Source organism: Temnothorax americanus, unplaced genomic scaffold, assembly GCF_048541705.1.
Source record: "Temnothorax americanus isolate GAGA-0224 unplaced genomic scaffold, ASM4854170v1 Scaffold43, whole genome shotgun sequence".
Taxonomy (NCBI): Eukaryota; Metazoa; Arthropoda; class Insecta; order Hymenoptera; family Formicidae; genus Temnothorax; species Temnothorax americanus.
In genome coordinates, this window is record NW_027509581.1 from 961,104 (window position 1) to 981,673 (window position 20,570).

The window sequence follows — 20,570 nt, forward strand, 5'->3', positions numbered from 1 at the left end:
CCCTACACAATTATAATATCATAAACGTTAAATAATAACAATAACAACAATTATAATCTTTAAACATTTATAATATTAGATAGTATCCAAAGTATAAATAAAAGCGTGACGCTCTGTCCTTGTTTACGGCGCGCATTTCAAACGCCACGCTCGATCTGACTCGCGGCGTTGAGTCAAAAATCATGATCAGCCTGGGTTTTGCAGGGGCCAGGGCAAATCAGCCGGGTATTTTCTGAAAGAGAATTTGATGCCCTTTCGAATAAAACAAGTTTCGTCCATAAAAGCGATGGACCCAAATCGCTTAGAAATCCAATTGTTAATAAATTTTTATTGCTCATAACGCAGGGGGTACGAGTTTGGCTGACAATCGTTTATAATAATACGACTTATAAACTACCTTTTGCAAGTAAATTTATCCATAAAAGCGATGGACCCAAATTTTTGCGGTGGGCTCTCGGACTATAAGCGTATCCGCGATATCCGTGGTATCAGCGGGCGGAATTACAGGCGAGCCACGAGAAATCGTGCCATGGTTGTTAAGCAAGGAAAAGTCCGTTTTGAATGAGGACTTGAATAATAAATTTTCCGCATAGAGGGAAGACAGAGAAGGAGACAGGATATTGCGCCTTCCTGTGATTCGTCTTGCCGTCGGCGCGACCGCTATTCCACCAGAATTGCATTCATCGCACCCGCCACGTCGCCTCATTGCGCCGGATGCACCGGCTGCATCAACAAGAGCCTGCATACTGTGTAATCAGTCCGTAGGCGCGCTTCCCGATTCGCTGCAACTAATAGCCTCGGGTGCGACGGCGTTGTTAGAAGTATCGTCAGGAAATAGAGATAGGCAGGTAGAGGAAGAGAGACCAAGAGAAATAATGGAAAATTAATAACTAGTTAGATAAATGAGCTTAGAATTAGATTCAGGCTTGAATAACATTTCCGAAGGCTTAATAAAATTTCTTTTTAATTAAACTTCTCTTTTTTCTATTTTTTAACGCAATTTTTATAAATACGAACGAAAACAACAAAAAGCAAGAAAAAGAATGGAATTGCGGCTATGGCAGAGCTAGTCATCTTACAATTCGCAGGTAATGATGGATTAATTCCATCACTCGTCTCGAGACAGATAAGGTATGTACAGTTTTAGGTAATAGATAAAAAAGGCAGTAATAAAACGAAAGCGCCAGATGTTCGCTCTCGGCGATCTTCGTAACAATTGCCTCAATAAATTCTCCGTCTTTTTTTTCTTTCGATTATTATTAAATCGCGATGTATCGGAGAAGGGGTTTCTTGATTTCGAATTACTATCATATTACTCGAATTGTCCAATTACGTAATTATTGGAGTGCTATTCTAATTACCTTAATGGGCTATTCCCTTGTCAGAACTAATAACCGCCTGCGGTAAATTAAAGTAAGCGAGATCCCTCTGTACTTTCGTGAGAACGGCGCCTGCTACGTACTGCACCCTACCTCTTTGCCTGTATAGCAACCATGCCGGATGCTCTTACGGTATGTGTATATCTCACACGCGGTGTATAAACGTTACACCGGCCATCAGGAGGCAACGTATACCGGCGAAAAAAGGTGGATTAAAAGCAATCTAGGGCTATATATATTTCCCAAGACGGACGCGGACGGATGCGCGGCCGCGCGGTATACACTCGCGCTCGGCAATAGCCGTGCAATCAATCCGCAAAGATGACCGCGCCGTACCTCCGTACCTCTCGCCTGACAGCCCCTCGTACGACTAACGACATACCTAAGTAACGCTTTCTTAAGGTATAGCGGTTCACGGGCGTGAACCGCATTTCATCGAGAGCGACGCTCCGATTTTTCTATACCCATACCGTATTGCTACGCTCGATAATTGGCTTAACGCCACTTGCGTTCTCTATGAATAATTACTTGTGAATAATCACCAGTCACGCGAATTGCCTACGGGCATCACGGACGCTCTGCAGAAGTCATCCCCGCTAACTGCCGTTTCTTAAGGGACTGAATGAAGACCGCGCACGGGAGATACAAATTACCGGCCCTTATTTACGGGTCTCGACGGAAACAAGAAGATCGCGAGGCGTCCCAGTGCGAGAGATCGTAACGGTATACTATATATATATAGTCTAGTATATATATATATATATATATATATATATACGGCAAAGGGCCGAAACGGTCGGCCCTAAGCGGCGCTCCCTCTCCTCTTGTGACGGCTGGGTCAGCTGGGTGTTCACCCGGACAATTAATCAACGACCTCCAGCGCGACTGTGAGTTTTCGAACGTCAGATTTCGCCTCCTCGACTCACGAAGCGCGCGGAGGGTACCGTTACGCAAGAGACCGCCGCGAAAAGGAGGAGGAAAAACGGTAGACCAGCGCGCGAGCGCACCTCTTTCTCCTTCGGATCGGTTTTTTTTTCTTTCTTTACTTAACTCTCCTCCTCCTCTCTCCTTCTCCTTCTCCTCCTCCTCCTCCTCCCACACTTTGTCCGCCCACTCGGTGGTTACGGAGAACGGTTCATCGCGACGAGACTTCTCGCGCAGTCACAACTTTCTGCGGCTTTCGACGTCGAAAAAATTCCGATTCCGGAACCGTCGTCCAGATGTAACTATAAGCTTCGTGACTGCGACTTGCGGCGCGAAGTGTCCCTTTTTTGTCTCGTCTCGTAACAAATTATCGGATTATGCCGAATCGCATTCCGAGGCGGAACATCGCGGGCGCGTTATGCCCGTATCACACTAGCGATTGGCGATTGCGTCTACGTTTGCGTTTACGTCTCTTGACCAATCAGAAAGTAGCTGCTGGCGATTGCGATTCGCGATTTTTATTCTGATTCGTCATAAGGCGTAGACGCAATCGTAAACGCAATCGCCAATCGTGTGATATGGACATTACGCCTGTCGCTAAATCGCCGCGACGCTTGTTGTTGTTGCTGTTGTCGTTTTTTTTTTTTTTTTTTTAGACATAGCAATGATGTATTCGCTCTGTGCGTTTGGTTGGAGGGGATAGCACGAGCTACGAAAACGCTCGGGTGAGAGAATAGTGAACTCAGGGTGGAATATTTTCCTATTCAACTAGACGTATTATTATTAAAAATGGGTCATCGTAGTTGTTGCGTCATTTTTTACTTTTTATTACTGACATTTTTTAAAGCAATATTTAATTAACAGTAGTTATTATTTATTGTTTTCTGATATAAAAAATAGAAGCTTCAGTAATTAAAGTGACATAAATACCGCTGTGCAGTCAACCTCCAATTATATAGTAACAATCATAGATTATGCGCGTATAGCAATTTTTACTTACCGAAATTATTAACAGTAAAATGTAAAAAAATACACTGCATCTATTGCACAAGAAGCTTTGGTAAAATAATCAACATATAATAATAAACATCTCTTATCTCATCGTTGTTTCCACTTTTATTGCATGGCGATAGCGGTAGTAGATGGCGCTGAAACGCACGGAGCGAATAATGCCGTCGGCGGAGTTATTTTTGTCGCGCAAAACACACAGCGGGTTGACCCAGAAAATAGCACTTACGTACGTGAAAAGTTGTTTTATTCGAGGTATTAATGCTTGAACGAAAAAAAAAAGTTCAAGAGGAATAAATAATCGTCCTCGTTTTATCTCATCGGCAAATAACACCGTGAAATATGTTAAGCGACTGAGAGAAAGATCTCCCGTTCGTGCGGTGTGCCAATTTGGGAAGCAATACGCGATGAGACCTGTCAAAAGTGTCGACGATCATCTCCTCGATGCGTATCACCCTGGATGCAAAATAACCCGGCAATTAATGAATCGTTCTACGATGAGAATTCCGGTGTGACTGACGTGCCGTCACGCGCAAGTATATCGTGACTCGCGAAGGTAGCTATTACGTCGCTATGCTTATTTAATCGCAGACGTGCTTGGTGGCTAAGAGCAGACGTTGATACGGGACGGTCGGGCTAGGACGGAACGGTCTGCCATTCCTCTCGATCAATCCTTCCCGAGAGGTTCGCGTGTACGTATGTGCTAATTGGATTTTTTTCTATAGAATCTCTAGAATCTCAGATTGTTCGAGATACAATATAACAGTCATGCGTCGCAAGAAATGTGAAAGCAGTTCCTCTTCAGTTTTCATATATAAGTTTTCATATAAAAATCCCGTCTATGCTCAATTTATTAATAAAGGGAAAAAAATGGAAAGGCGCGGAATCGAGAGTACGTGCACGGATTTAACGGGATTGGATAATTTTTTTGTAGAGAGCTTCACCACAGGCTCTACCAGCGTTTACGGTCGTTTCACGTACTGCGCTATCGGCGCTTTTATGGTCAACGCTTGTTATGGAATTCATGCGTGAACTCGATAACATGCGATGGTAGAATGCAACGAATGTAACCGTCGAGGAAGTTCTTGTCGGTTTGAAATTATCATTATCTTAAGTGTAATTGAAAGGTCGAGTGCAACAGTCGATACAACTCGCTCTAAGAAATTGAGATGCTCCAAGTTGAAGATGGAGAGATCGTAATATTTCATACTTTTTATACTATTTTTGTACGGACCCTTATAATTTTTATCTTTCGTATTAGGAAATGTGAAAAGCAATATTTTCTCCAGAATCTTTTGTTATATTTTAATTTTGTCAAATCTTAAATAATTTCTCGGTTAAATAATAAACAGGCACTATGTTACTAGCTGCTTCGAAAATACCTGGATAATATTCATGACTTCGAGCATTTATTTAAGTAATCGAATATATTTAGATAACACTCGAAACAATAATTAATGTTACGCAGCGGCGAGCAGTTGTCGTACATTAATCATGATTCATATTTACTTATAATTTACAAAGTTTTAATTTGGTAGAATTTAGCGAGGAAAAAATTCGCACCGTGTTAGAACACATGCGGGCGACAAGAAATAATTTATACCGACAGAACGCATTGCATGAGAAAAAATATTTTCGCAACACGCAGCACGCACAACGACCTGTGTTCTACAAATTCAATCGTCCTTAAATTATACCCTTCGATGTCGGGGGTCTATCGTCCCTCGTAGCTAATGAAAATAAGAATTATAAGTAATAAGGGAGAGAGAAGATAAAGAGGCCTGAAGCCGACGGGCGGACGATACGAAACGAGAGGCGAAGAAAAAGAAATTGAAAAATGCCTAAACCTTCGGGAGGCCCGCGGCGACGAAGGGAAGGGTTCTGAATGTTGCCGACCAATAAGACGATATAAATCACAGGAGAGAAATCCCGCAAATTTTTCAAGATAAATTTCTACAGTAACGCACGTACGAATATAATCGCGCGAATTTTTGAGACGCGGATCTGTACAATTTAAAAAAGATACGCGCTCATCAAATTCATTATCTCGTCTCGTCGGTGCGCGGAGCTGCCGCGGTGAAACAATGGATCCCCGAGTGCGCGATTCTCAGGAAACCTTAACCACCGGTTGGGGCGTTGTCGTCGTTAAAGTCGCGTTAAACTTAGCACCGATTGTTCGCTTTCCGCAGTTAAGTACGACTTACAGTTACCTACATATACATATTGTACGCGGAATCCAGATCGCCGATTCTCAGCGATGGCCCACCTGCTGCGTTAAATCGCTGATCACGGCGTAAAACTCATCACGGAAATGACGTAACGGTCTCGGTACGTAAACGTAAATTATGAAATGCTCCCGGCATTGAGCACGATATCAGTTGAGCGATCTACATTTTTCAGTGCGCGTTATTAACGTTTATTTTTAAAAATATTGTCAAAAATATTTAATATAACGGAATTGTTTTACGCAAACAATGTTTAATGATTTTGTGACGAGAAACCTGTTATTTTTTCCTCCTGAAACCAACCGTATCGTGAGTTGCGACTCGGCACTTGTCAAATACTTACAATCGAGAGGTGCGCGCGTAACGTACACGGAAAAAAAATGCTGTTTAATTAAAAAAAAAAAGAAGTGGTTTCAATTAAACGTCGACGTCACGAGCTGCCACAAACATAAACAGTTAATTCAATTGGATATTATTGGGCCAAATACTTAAAATTATCAAAACAACTATCTAATGTTTTTGTTCATTAATATTGATGTTGCATCAATAGATTTCATCTCGATTACACTGATGCTGCCGATACAATATCATTTTTTTCCCGTGTATAAATAAACGATATAGTAAGAATCAGTGACGGTTAATTAATTTAATAAAAGCTGAAGAGTTGTAATATAGTACTACTCGGCGAGCGATGCGAGCTCAGTCGGCGTTCACGCGTAACGCAAAAGATCACGCATGTTTACCTCGCCCCGGCAATTTCGCGTCGGATTATCACGTATCAACCTGGGAAAGACCTGGGAGAGAGATGCCGCGCCCATATATTTATTTATATTTCAACGTTTTTCCACCACCGCCCTGGAATCCAGACCAGGAAGCTCGCCGCGCGAAACATCCAGGAAGTTGGTAAGCGCCTCGAGTGGATCGCCGTTAAAGTGGACTTAGCTAAACCCGGTCGTCCACTCCGACGACGGCTGCAAAACGACAGTGTTTTGCCAACATCGTGATCGTTGGACGTCATCGACCGCGGTCGTATCAGTAAATTCGAGCGCGTCACCGTTCGACCGTCCCCCCGCTCGCCGCGAGTCGATTTCCTTTAATCTTCCCGTTCGCTCGACAACCCGCGATTTGAATTAATTACTTAATGATGCTGTTCGTGCACTATGTAAATATCAGCGGATCCAGCTCGACGCGTATACACGTGAATAAGTGGACTCGCGTGTGTCGCGCAGATATATAATTCTTTTAAATGGCACCATCCTTCAAGATAACTGTTCGCGATGATTGCGGGATTAAAAATGATTAATCGATCCGGATACCGCATTACCGATGAAAACGATCTGCGGTAATTTATTTATTACCGACAGCCGTTACGCTAACTATATGTATCGCGTTTTCTAAATCGCCCATCAATTCGAAGAGTCAAGCGGTCTCTCGCCGGCTATAGCATTTTTTTGCGGATCTCGCAAGAGTTCCGTTTCACCGGGAAGTCTAATGCGATATGTAGCGGCGCGTAACGATCCTCCTAAAGGGGCATGAAGAACAAGGTCGTTGGAGTTCTATTAAGGCGGCCGGCGCGGCGCGGCGGCGGTGGGATCGTCATGTGAAGCAGGAAGCGCCGTGGCCGTGCAAAATGTATCTCACAAGCGATAATCGCGAACGGCCGCCGAAACTGCATTTCGAGGATTCACTGCGAATGGAGGAAGCGATAAAAAGCCGTTCTCGTGCTCGTTATGAGCCGCGATCCCTCATTAACCGGACCCTCGCTCAATTTAGGGGCGATAAAATCCATACGCAAATTACGGCGATCTTACATCCTATTCGATGCGTTTTGCAGATCGTCTAGGTTTCCGGACCACGAAATTTCGTGTCATCCCGTTGCGACATCTCTCCCTCGCCTCTCTCTCTCTCTGACTCATCACGGGTTTCGACGTCTCGCGATGTCGCAATCTCGCGCGTCACTAAATTGGCGTCCAACTGTGACGATATCATTCGGAATGAGGACTACGGACTCGCGTGCGCGGGATTACCAGAGAGAGATGGCCCCCCTCGTCCTGTCGTTCCAACAGCTGGAATAACGAGACTCTCGCGGACATTACCATTAAAATCGTGACTAGCGGTTTCTGCCTCTTCGAGACGAGGGACTAAAATGGTCGCCCGCTCGTCGTATCGATGATGATGCTAATTGGAGTGGATTGAAACGAGCGGTTTTTATCCTCGGGGCGATTCCCGTCCAGGAAGCACTCGGAAGGACGTAAACCGACCAGCGCGCGAAAAGAAAAAACGTGTCAATTCGATTGAATTACTCGCGCGAAATGCTTTTTACACGCCAACGCTCGACGCGTTCGCGCGCGCTTAATCCTTGAATTTTTTCTGGCGAGGGGACGAGCATAATTTAATTGAAAGTGATGGCTGAGTGCAGCCGGCGCTATCGCGAGGCACGATCTGCAGAATATCTCATTCGTCAGCTGTCCATTACAACGCGCTCGAGCGCGATGCGGAATTACACTATAACTCCCGCGGAAATCAACGGAGAGATTGCGATTGCGACTATAACGGTGTATACGTTTTCTCGTGGGGGAGGGGGGGCTTAATATCTCTCGGGGAGTTTTAATTCAACCGATACGCATTAAGAGCAAATACGGGATTAAAAGCAAACGGTTTATATATCGGTTTCGTAATGGACGCGTATTTTAATCGGGGCCGAAACCTGTCTCGGACGTATACGCTCGTTAGACGCGGACGTCCCGTTAAACGCGGCGGTAATTGCTGTTTGCAATAAACTCATTAGACTAGTGTCTACATTCGACGTCCGTCTTAATCCGAGGATATAAAGCCCAGTTTCCGGCAAACGGAACAACCGTCTCGCGGGTAAGTATAACGCGCTGCGGATTCGTCCGGAAAGTAAAGCAAGAATCGACGAGCCGTGTGGACCTCCAACGGTGACGACTGATTGGAGGAGCGTAACGGTCTTCGAATGCAACAGCGAGGAATCGAAGACAGAGCGGTTACCGTTGCGCGATCTACAAACTCGGAGAGGGCCCCGGCGCAGATATCTCCATGCACCAACGTCGGTGCCGTGGCGAAGTCGTGTGCCGCTGTTTGCTTTCCATCGCGCCCGTTCTCGTTCCTTTGTCTGTCCGCCGTTCGTTACGCGCATCATTCGTGACCGCGCACGAACGACTGATGATCTGAATGCAGCTCATATACGGACACCGCTCATCACGAGAAATACAGTAAAGCTCCATTCGTCGGGGTAATAGAGGCACGCCGGGTCAGATAACAGAATTTCCATTATAAGAGACCGTGCGCGCAATTCAAGACGAATGCGTGTTATTAATTGGGCTAAGTGAACTTACGAGACCACGGTGGAAATAAGGACAATTTTCAATAGAGAGCGTTCAGCGAAATAAAAAATCCTCGACAATCCATACGTATACCGCTATAATGGTTCGTTCCCGAGATATAGCGGCGTATATATCTGTTTTCGCGAGTTACCATCTGCAAGGTATTGCACATAAAACATACACGTGACACGTTTACATACGCTTATACAACTCGGCATTCCTACTCCCCTTCTTCTTCTTCTTCTTCGGATATAGCTCTTTCATTATGCCGAACCCGCGCGATGTCTGGATTCAACCGGGCGATGCGCGTGTCGAAGCCCGCGAGTTACGAGATAGAGGAGCGTATATAAGTCTCGCGCGAATACCGCCCCCGAATGGAGAGAGAGATTCGGGGATATTCTTTCCTTGCTCAGCGCGCGCAGAGATATACCGTTGGCCGTGCCACAAATTCCGGGAGAATGGGATATTTCTCACTCACTCAGCCTCCTGCATACACGGTGCAACGTATTATCTCGCATGGCATCGCCCCTGCGCTTAACGTGGATCCTAAAGCCGTTAACTCGCACGACGTGTCGAAAATGCATGGCGTCCGCTCGAGAAGACGCTGTAGCTTTTACATTCTCTCGGTTGCGCAAACTCTCGTCTCTCGAAGAGACTCGAAGAGAAAGTCCGAATTATATACCGTTTAGTACGGCTCGCGCGGCCGCAATTTGATCGTGGATCAGCATAAATTGCGCTGGTTATCTAAGACCACTTCTCCCGTTATTTTGATCTTTGTTATCTGATTTGAACAATCGTATGTGTAGCCGCTATAATCGAGTAACATCGCGAGCGACGCCGCGATTATCGGCGCGGATATCGGAGTAACGCGAAGCGTTCGTCTCACGGCAAATTGAAGTTTTAAATTAAACTATACTCGCTATATATATGGTCGGAGTTAGAAAATGAAACGACGATGAGAGAGTCACCGTTTCAATAAAATCTAGTTAGACGTGACGCGAATGCTCGATGAAGCCGACGCAATTTTCCAATTGAAATTCGCGGACTCATTATTTATACAGATAAGAGAGATATCAAATATAAAGAATCCCTGCATGAATTTTCATATAAGGTAACGGTATCAAATTTCGAAAACGTAATTTTGAAGATCCAATATGAAGCTTAATCATACCATAATTCACTACATTTACAACGTCGACGTGTTTGCCGACGCTTCGCCGGTCTCGTTCGCATCCAAAATACTTTTTTCCTTTTTAATTAGGATTTATAAATAAAAAATGAGCTTTAACTTTCGCTATCTTACTTCATATTTATATGTGTGAAATACATAACTAAATCTGACATAACTGATTTTTAATCCTATTCTTGTTCCTCTTATTATTCTAAAATCGAGTACCTATTCTATATCTCGCTTCCACTTGTTTTCTTAAATATGTGTTGCACTAGCGTTCACAAAAACGTGTGTATAAACACTATTAAATATTAAAGAATGAAATTTAAATCACAATAATAAAATACCTTGAGTTAAATAACATTTTGTTACTTTTAACTACCATGTATATGTCAAAATTTATTTCAATAGTATTTTATTTTAACTCCATTTAATTAAATTAACATTCAAATTAAGAAAATTACCGTTAAACGGTCAGGACTGGATCTTGGTTGTCTAATAATATTATTAGAGTGAATTTTATGTGCAATTCCTCGCCTTAGCAAACCACGAGCTATTACTTTCAAACTTAAAACGCAGTCTCAACCAAAGCTAGAAACAGCACAATCACATAATTAAAATAATAATCAATTTAATTGTACTATAACACATATCTTTTAGGAAATTAGAAATAAATTAACATTGTTTTAATTAAATTAACGACATATTGAGGAGGAGCAGTTGCCACTACTCCTCCTCAATAAGACTGATTAAAAATGACTCAAATTGAGTGAAATTTGATACTACAAATTTAACTTAATAGTGAATGTATATATGATACGCAAGTATCAACAAAATATCAAACTGGATCCATGCGGGGTTTATTAAACTTAAATGACTACAGATCAGTCATATTCTTTCTCTCTTGCGGAAACATTCGAGATAAATATATGCAAAATAAGCGCCGCAGACGCCACTCGCGAGTTCTTTCGAAATACCGGTTGCCCCGGGGCGACTGCGCTTCCGCATCAAAGTTGCTCGAATATCGGCGATCGGGGCGGCGATCGAGAGGCTGAATCGATATTTGCGGTCGTTCCGAGAGACCATCATTTCAGCGTTCGAGCGCGAATCGTCTTTGTCACCGACCGAGAGTCTCCGTAATCTATTCACAACGCCCAACTGTTCCTCCATATCTTCCGCGTTCATTATTCTCGCTAGGACAGAAATGCCGAGTACCTATATGTCGCGTGTCCGACATCTCGAGTTATCAATAAGACGCGGCGGAATTCCTCCAGCTGGGTCGCGCGGCGGATGAGCTAAATCGTGACGACGCGACGGTGACGATGACGAGGGACGACCAGTTCCGTCGAGTCGAACGCGACTCGCGTGATTCAAGATGGAGGAAAGATTCTGTGGTCTCAGAGGACCGCTAAGCACAAACGGATGAACGTGCGCGTGTGTGTGTGTGTGTGTATGTATGCGCGGGCAGTCATTCGGCTGGAAACTCCTCGCGACTCGCGAGATTGCCGTCTAACCGGGTCAAAAAGACATGCAATATAAAATATAAATAACACCGATATTCGCGCCGGTTTATAACCGGCGAGCGGGATTATTCCACTTTTCCGGTGTCATCGAACCGATCCGGCATATCGGGTGTCCTTTATCACTCCGGCCTGATGGTAGATCAGTTCGCGTAACGTGATTCGCGCGCATGTCCGCAGCTGCCGGAATCGATTATCGTCGACGAGCCGTAAACACAGACTTTATATTGCGAATCATTTTAGATATCGGGATTCGCAACCGAATTTATGGCTCCTCTGTATCGCGGCCGTCAGGGCGTATTAGTTTAACAACATTTCCCGGATATACGTTTCTCCCACATTCATTTCCCGCGTGACGTCTCTATATTCTCGGGAATGCGAATGTTGATCTGTTTTTAACGCCGTGTCATCTTTTTATTGGTAGCTCTCGAAAATCGATCGAGCCGAACGAACTATTTGGAACAAGAAATTCCTTTCGCGCTGTCGCGCGCGCGCCCGTTTCACGCGTCCCGATAATATATCTTCACCACCACGGCGTCGCGTCGATGACCCCCTTTCACGCCGTGTCTCGTTCTCCCGTACCGTTAATCGATCAATTTGCAAAGCGCACGTTTCGATCGGCGCCTCTTGTGCCTTGTGCCATGCCGTGTAGCCAGGCACGTTGCGCCTGGCTTTCCAGATTGCACGACCTGATCCTGCGCGAGGCGTACGCGGGGCCCACTGATTATTACGTGTCCGCCTAATAGCCCGGAGCGAGCGAGGGTTCGATATTGATGACCCACTAGCACGGTTTATTATCCACCACGAAGAGGCGATTAGTTCCTTTAGCGAGTCGACCGAATGACGTCTCCACCGGCTGCGCGGTATGCCATATGCATCTTACGCGCGCGCGCGCGTGTGTATATACGTGATTTTGCGTTTACCTGTGTGCGGGGCAGACATTTTACAGACTGGTGGAGCGATAGAGCACCGTAACACCGGAGATATGGACAATGGACACGGAGGAGTTTTAAGAGTTACGCGTAAAGTAATTCGTTTCAAGAATAATATGAATAGCGAAGAAATAGCCGGATGAATTAGCCGAATAAATTAGCGTTTCGCGTTTTAGCCGGCAAGTAATTCTGCGAGTATTCGTGACGACGACTCGCCAAAGAAGTCACAACGTCGGCCAGGGCGTTCTCGTGCGTATCCGCTTCCGTTTTCAGCGCCAGCGTCGAATCGCACTTTGCTCGCGCGCGCGCGTTAAACCGCGGCGTAGGAATAGCCGCGCAGCGTTAGTTTTAAACGCGCGGCCGGCAATTAATATTCAAGCGAAAACGCGCGCATCGGCGAAGCAACGCGTCGGAGATAAGTAAGACGAAATTATTACGGTCCGAGTGAATTCTACGAGAAATACACGCGCGCACGCGCGCGCAATGCGTCGCGTTGCGAGTATCGCCAGGAAGTGAGCTCTGAAACGTGCTAAGCGCTTTAATAACGAGCGTCGAACTGTCGTCGCCGTTCTCCGCAGGTTCGTTCGCCCTTTACGCACCCGTCTTACGCGCGTTCGCGCGTACGGGAGCCTTGACCCGACACCATGGTATGCCCCTCGAATGGCGGGCATGCGCTCACACATGTTGGCACCACGATCCCGGCGATTATACGTTGCGCGCCGCGCGTTATTGTTCGCGGATGGGAATTCACTTGCGAATTCATTTGCAAGCGCAACGACCGTTATGTTCATTCTTTAGAAAAAGCCGGCGAGCCCGGACCGAGCCGCGCGATGTATCATCCCGGACAGGTGACATATTTGCCTTCGCGACGTCGGGGATCGCGAACAAGCGTCTAAGCCGATTGAGATATTAACGGTGCAAGATTATAGCGATTATCCCGAGTGTCAACGATTGTCTCCGGGATTGAGAATTTTTATGTAAATAGAAGTAGGCAAAGAGAAATGTGTGGATCGCCAGTTATCGCGGATCCGTCCCATTTCCATACGCCGATGTAGACCGTGGTTAAAGTTGTAATCTGCGGAATCCTGATGATGATGCTCTCGTCACGCGGAAAATCGAGGTCTCCTATATATATATACGTGTCGGTAAAAGTAACACACACACACACACATACCTGAGATTATCGCGGTAAATTGAATTCTGTTATCGGTCCATACGCTTCCGTCGGAATTGCTCGTCCGGAAACGTATGGCGATCCATTCCCCGATATACTTTATTATTCCCGATATCGTTTCGCGTGCCACTGCGGGGAGTTAATTTCAAGCTACGTCTATGCGATACTTCCTGCAGAGCCAGATGGACGAGCACCTGCATAGAAACGGGTAGTCAACGGAGGATACAACCTGTTCGAACACCCCGTGGTATCTTCTGGGTAGCTTCTTTTTACGGTTATTGGTCCCATTCCACCACTCGCTTCGTGCACGGTAAGAGAGTGGCCGGTATACGACAGGAGAGCACGTGTGAGAAAGCGATCCCTCTCGTCTTTGTCAAGCAAATCAAAAATACGAAACACGCCACGTGTATGTTTCGTATTTTTTATCTCAAAAATCCCGCCGCGAATAAAGAAAGACGCGCATTATACCTATAATTTCCTTAATAAGACAAGATATCTCTTCTTCAAGGTGTAACAAGATGTAGCAAGCAGTAAACGGCGATTTCCTTTCGCCGATAACGCAAAGTCGTCTTTTTTAACGAGAGTTTGGAATCGCCGCGATCACGCTACAGATGGATCGCGGCATTGAGACTTCTTTTCCAGTTCGACTCCATCAAGGAAGATCCATGCGAATTCACGCATACGGCGTATACTCGGCGCGTATCGGTCTATTTGCACGAGAGCAGTGGCGATGGCGATGGAGATGGTAGGAGCGTGCGAGTTAAACGGAGTCTTGGTCAGGGCCGTTGGCAGCTCGGGGTCAACGGCCAGGCGGCGCCTGCGAGATCCTCCGTCGCTCGAGCGCGCGAGATAGTGGGGCAGGTCGCGTTTGCAACGCGACGTCAGGGAAAAAGGAAAACGAAGGTAGCAGAGGAGATGAGGAACGAAAAACACACTCGGCACTCGGGATGCGCGCCGCGCGAGAAACCGCTCTTATCGCGCCCCTCAGATATACTCGCGACGTTTTCAGTGGCCCGCGACCGAGCGAAATCCCTTCTGACGAGGTAGACCATTTGTGCAAATAGACTTTAAGCGCGGCTATGCCTCGAAATTAAACTCGCGTGGTCGCAGCTGCGAACGCGTCCGTAATGGCCTCCGGGCATTTGCAGACGCGGCGATTTTTAGATTGTTATTGTCGCGTTTGTGTGCGCATTTCCGTGTACTTCACTTGCGAATATTATTTCTTCCCGTCGTGCTGTTTCATATTTAAAAATCGATACGCAAATATAAAACGGCAGCAAATGTCGCGGGAAAATTCATTACGTCGCGCGCATCCCATTCCCTTTCGTTTAAATCCGGCCTCATTACCGGCGTAACGACATCCTTCATCTTTAATCGCAAGAATAATGTTTCCTTCCCGGGAGTCGGTATATCACTCCATAAAGATGCAACTTCGACTCATCGTAAAATTTACAAAAAAAAGTCCCATTTGCGAGCGTCATCAAAGTGCGAAAGAAATGTTACGCGCCGGGATTAAAAAGATATCTCTCGTCTCTCTTACTCAGGTCCAACGCCGCGAATCTCGCCGCGGCGATAAGGCAAAAACCGATCGTCCTGGTTGGCGCTCTGATCGAAGACGACGTCGAACGACGACGATGATGACGAGGAGAAGAGAAGAGCTCGAGCCGGTCACGCCGCGGTGATTTTGCACCTGGGGACGAAGCACTTTTATCCGGGATCCTCCCTTTCCTCGTTTAAATTGTCTATTGTCGCGATCTCGTGTACGCTAATGGGATTTTGATATGAGCTCTGCCCTACGGGGTGGAGGTATAGGGTAATTCCGAGAAACCCCGAGATACGAGATGCCAATGATCGAGTAGCTCGTATTCGCTCGGGCACACACTCTACGCGAAGGTCGTTCGGTTCAACATGACGGAATTGCAGGGAATCATTCGGAGCAGTCGGCCAATAAAACCGAACGCTATACGGCCAATCGTGCGCAAATGGGGTTTTCTAAAGACGTTATATGCCCCACGAGATCGCGGAGCAAACGTAATAACCGGAGTATAAATTGAGATGCACTAATAACCATACGGTAGCGAAAAAATGTGGGGGAGAAATGCGAAAGATGGTTAAGACGTAAGTATCAATAAGATGGATTGCGAAATATCGTAAAAGGGGAGCTATTACGGTGCTATTACAGTACGAATTACGATGCGCTACGGTAATAATCGAAGAACGAAGTGGATTAATTTATATATAAAATATGTTATAATAATAAAAAAAAATACCGTTTGCACACAGTTTTGAAAAGTCTGTTGATAAAAATCTGAACAGTTTCAGACACAGATTTTTGTACATAGACATCAGGAATATAAATTAGTGAATACAACTAGAAATTTATCTTTTATCATCGCCCATTCTTAATTTCGTGATATTTCGCGCAGTGTAGTTAAGCCCTGCTGAATTTTACGGTTGGAGTCACTATAGGATCTAAATTATATAAGAAAAAAAAACATGCGTTGTAAGAAGATACTCATTAGTAGACCTAGTAATTATCAGCATAATAGCGGTTTTAAATCAGAAACTTGCATTTGACGTTAACCTGACAGCAAAACGTGAGAGAGGCGAATGTGGTGCGCGATCAAAATTGCTATGCGTAACGAGACTATATCGTTGGAAAATGTGTCTAGCAATTTTCATCTGCTCCGAGATTTAATCAAGATCGTGCAAGCTGCGATACATACTACACGTGAATAATTAAAACGCATTTCGTAAGTAATTAAAGCACATTTCATAAGTAGTTGTAGCTAGATAAAGCTGCATAATGAGAATAAATTTATAATTATACATATATGGCTTAGGGGTTCACACATGATTCTATTGTATATAATTTCAACTTTAGATCGTTCCAAATAAAATTGTTTCTTCTCTGCTGAATATTTTACCTATCATAAATCTATTACGTACTACATAACGAACTGTATAAAAAAATAAAAATGAGCACAAGCAATAGGTCTTGTTAATTTTAATAGCACAATACGAAACATCCCAATTAACTGCACTATTAACTGAAGCTAAGCAACAGGAAATGTCGTAATTTCTTTCCTTGCACGGAGTGCACCCGAAGGGTGCAAACTAGACAGAATTTCGATACTCTCGTCACGTCGCTCGCACACGTGTAACATAAACGTCTGCATAATTCATCGAACCCTACGTGTGTGATTCCTGGGCAAACATTACAACTACTTTGAAGGTACTAAATGTTGAACCTGCGTGTTATGAGAAATGTCGCTTTTATATCCTGGTATTCCTTTGGCAAATATTAAACGGAAAAAAATGAAATAAATATGAAGTGTACGCACTGGTATTTAAAATTATAAGAGACTGCTCTTGTTAAAAGATACTATATATATATATATATATATATATATACATATATAGATGACATTAAAAAGAGCTGTACTACTTCCAGAAACGATGATTCATAAATTTCGTGGAATAATCTCTCAGTAGCGCGGAGAGAATCGGAAGACGTTACGCTTCCCTGGCGTTGAACTCTCCGAATCGAGAACTGCCGCGTCGTTGAGGGTACAGCTGGCGATGAGGTTCTTGCGACACAATTGCTCAGCAAATAAATAGTCATATAGAATATCCGAACAGATTTTAATTTACCGTTACAATATCCAGTTGTAATATCTGAATAAGAATAATTTATTCATACGTTTTACTTTCTCTCTCGATCGCGAGCCTTACAAAAAAAAAAAAAAAATTTAACATTCTTTTCGAATTCTATTTCAAAAATGTAACATTATCGATTCCGCAAACAAGTGTCTAAACTTCTGACTCACAAAAGTTGGAGGTCGATGGACTGGGTACACGAACGAGCAACCAGAGGTACCAGCATGAATATTCGGGACACGTAGAACGAATACACGAAATTGGACGCTTATCTCACTCGTTTTTTTTAAAACGATGCTTTCTCGCTGAGCTATGCACACATTTTACAGGCAAGTACAACTTCCTTAGACTGTAAAGTTTGAAAAATCATTGAAAAATGTTGAATAAATCACAGATAAAGTTCAAACGTAAAAATAATCGGATCGTGAAAAAGTCTTTGTTATAGGCGTCCATTTTCTCGCGTCCAACTAAGAATAATCTCTTTGACCTTGAAGGGCTATTCCATTCGCGGCATCGAACTCTCTCTCCCATTCGTTACGCGAGTGCAGAGGTAATCCATGAACGCGCGAAAGCAAATCAACGCCCGTGAACGAGACCGAGAATCGAGAGGCGCGTACGCGTCACACGCCGCTTAAGAGAAATGAGTTTCGTTTTCGCGCCCTCAGCTACAGCTGCCTCCGCACGCACTCTCGTCTCGCATTTTAAAGAAACCATACTCGCGTACGTATGCCGTTGGTATGTAACAATAACCCTTTGAAGCGCTGTGGTCGCCACGCACAACCACATCTTGTAGACGCCTACATGAGGATATACCAATAAAAATTAGCGGTATTTCTTTTCTCTAAGATATATCCACGAAATCGACCAACACGGCGCGCGCGTTATCGAGGGTTATAAGAGAGATTTCTGCATTGCGTTATTATTGAGATGTACGAGGCCCGCGATAGGATGCATCTACTCTCTCGGCGGTATACAAGGGAATTAATCATCTCATCCTTGAGAGACACGAGACCTTCTCTCGGGACGGCTCATGTGCGGCTTTTGTAACGTCCGCGTGCTCTTACCGACGCGGTTGCTCAACAGCTACGGCCCTGACTTTGAACCGAGGCTCTCACCGTGGGAATGGCGGCCGCGAGAAGTGCCGGCGATCGACGAGGAACTTATATAGATAAAATTCATATTTTCAGTTATTACTCAGAAACAAAATTTACATCCGATATTACTTCGAAAGGTCAATCCTATTTTCGTCGAATTATCATATTTCCATCTCCTCTTTTTTTCCGGAGCACTGTGAAAATAAAATCGTCACTGTTACGGGGACTTATCGGTACGCGGCCATCGCGCGATTCGAGGTCGATCGACTCTCGACGAACATTCACCTAAGGCACCGCCGAGGAGGACCTTCGCCATGAACTTCTGCACGTTTCCCCACGCGCGATATCTCACTTCTCGATATCTCGCAGAATCGTGAAGCGATCCTTCTATCCGCAGGCGTCTCCGCACCCTACGAACCCGTTTGGTCGTTGACACTTTTTATCACGTCGAGGTGCCCTGTCGGCCGTGCCTTCCGCTGTTCGCGCGCGAACAAACGCGACACTTTTCGCACCAGTGTTAGCACCAGTGTTAGCACCAAAATCCCACGTACCTTAGCCGGCTTATCCACTGATACCGCGATCCCAGATCCTAGGTTCACCCCGGTCTCTAATCACTCGATAGTTCTATATAATCACTCTGGTACCGGTTTATTTTTTTCTTCTTTCCTTCGAACTTTGTTAAACCCGGAAAGTCTTTGTCTCTCGAGGGTGGCGGAGATATCGACGTAATTCGATGGTGATCTCTCCGCCAAGATTTTTCGACACCGCGCACCGGGCCGATCACACGCGACTCTCGAGCACTTGCCGTCCGATCGACGTGAGGAAAAAAAACGACGCTCCTGTTGGCTGGACTGTCGGCACGGCTCTGTCTTCGAGGCAGCGCATCCGCCTGACTTTATAAACCGAGTAGGTCGAGTGGTGGGTCGCGGCTGCTTGCCGGCTATAACTGGAGAACGATTGGAGAACGCTGGTTAAAGGCGTCCGCGGATTGGCCCGCGGATCTAGCGGTACCGAGACTCCATCCTGGGGGATCGACTGCCTCCGCGGAGCCGCGATGTTTCCATGCGTTTCTCTCTTCCTACGGCCCGGCTAGTTACCCGGTGTAATTAGGGAACAGTGACATTTTACCGTTTTTCCCTCTCTTTCTGTCCCGCTCCGCGTTTGAGGCCTCCTCGATCGTGCTATCAGTCGACCGATACGCGAAGAAAGAGAAAAATCTGATCCGTCTCACTTCGACCGAATATAAATTAAGTGTAATAACAGCTCGGAAGTGTGACACAAATAAGAAAAAACAGATTTTTAATTATAAAACAATGACAAATAACGACAAACTATTCTTAACATGTTTTCAATATATGTAAAGTAATAAGGGAAAATTAAATAAACTAAATCTAAGAATTATTATCCTCGTTCGTTTCTATTATTTGCATTTAATTAAAGAGAGTCGCAATTATAACGTTCTTCGCATCGCAATGGCTACGCGCCATGGGAGACAATTGTCAAAAAACTTGAACGACACCGTAAATGACATATCAATCAGCCATACGGCGCTAGCGTGCATAATTATGATAATAACATTTTATTGTTCGTTAACGCGACGTTTAATGCGACGAGTCGCTTAGACTGTATATTACTTCCGATTGCGACACGCAAGTAAATGCAACAAGAAACGATTCGCATTAATGTAAACCCAACGCTAAATAAAGGTAAACGGTGGCTCGGTATGGGCCACCGACGGCGCAGCAAACGTATAATTTCAGACTGAGAGCTAAAGAGCAACGCAGAGAGTTTACAGTAGTATACGCGGAGTGCGGCCGACGATTTTTGCGAGACGTCACGAGAAAGAAGAGAGAAAGAGAGAGAGAGAGAGAGAGAGAGAGAGAGATGCCGCGTAACTTCTGCATCTACGCGGCACCGTAAACGTAATGGCGGTCACGGACCCGTCAGCCGTGAAACTGTTATCCACGAACTTGAGCGGTGCGAAGGAGTCAATAGGCTCTGACGCGATGGAATGTCGGCCGAAATAACAATCCTTTCTCTCCGAGTCTCGGGGTCGACGTAATTTTTTGCTAACAAACTTTACGAACTCTAAGGCTATGTGGCACCTTGATCTGTCAAGAAAATATACAACTCCTTACA

The 20,570-nt window shown here is 45.0% G+C and overlaps 1 protein-coding gene across 3 annotated transcripts in view; it reads right to left on the minus strand.

The window, feature by feature from the left end:
- The window catches only part of Tyn (trynity), an 87,610-nt gene that overhangs the window by 24,549 nt on the left and 42,491 nt on the right, over positions 1-20,570 (minus strand). For 2 of the 3 annotated variants that reach the window (XM_077416566.1, XM_077416564.1), the window contains exon 1: positions 18,983-19,307. The exons of the other annotated variant lie outside the window; for it this stretch is intronic. The gene's annotated coding sequence lies outside the window, so the exon portion shown is untranslated. Of the gene's footprint in view, positions 1-18,982; positions 19,308-20,570 lie in introns of those variants that run through there. 3 annotated transcript variants of the gene reach the window in all.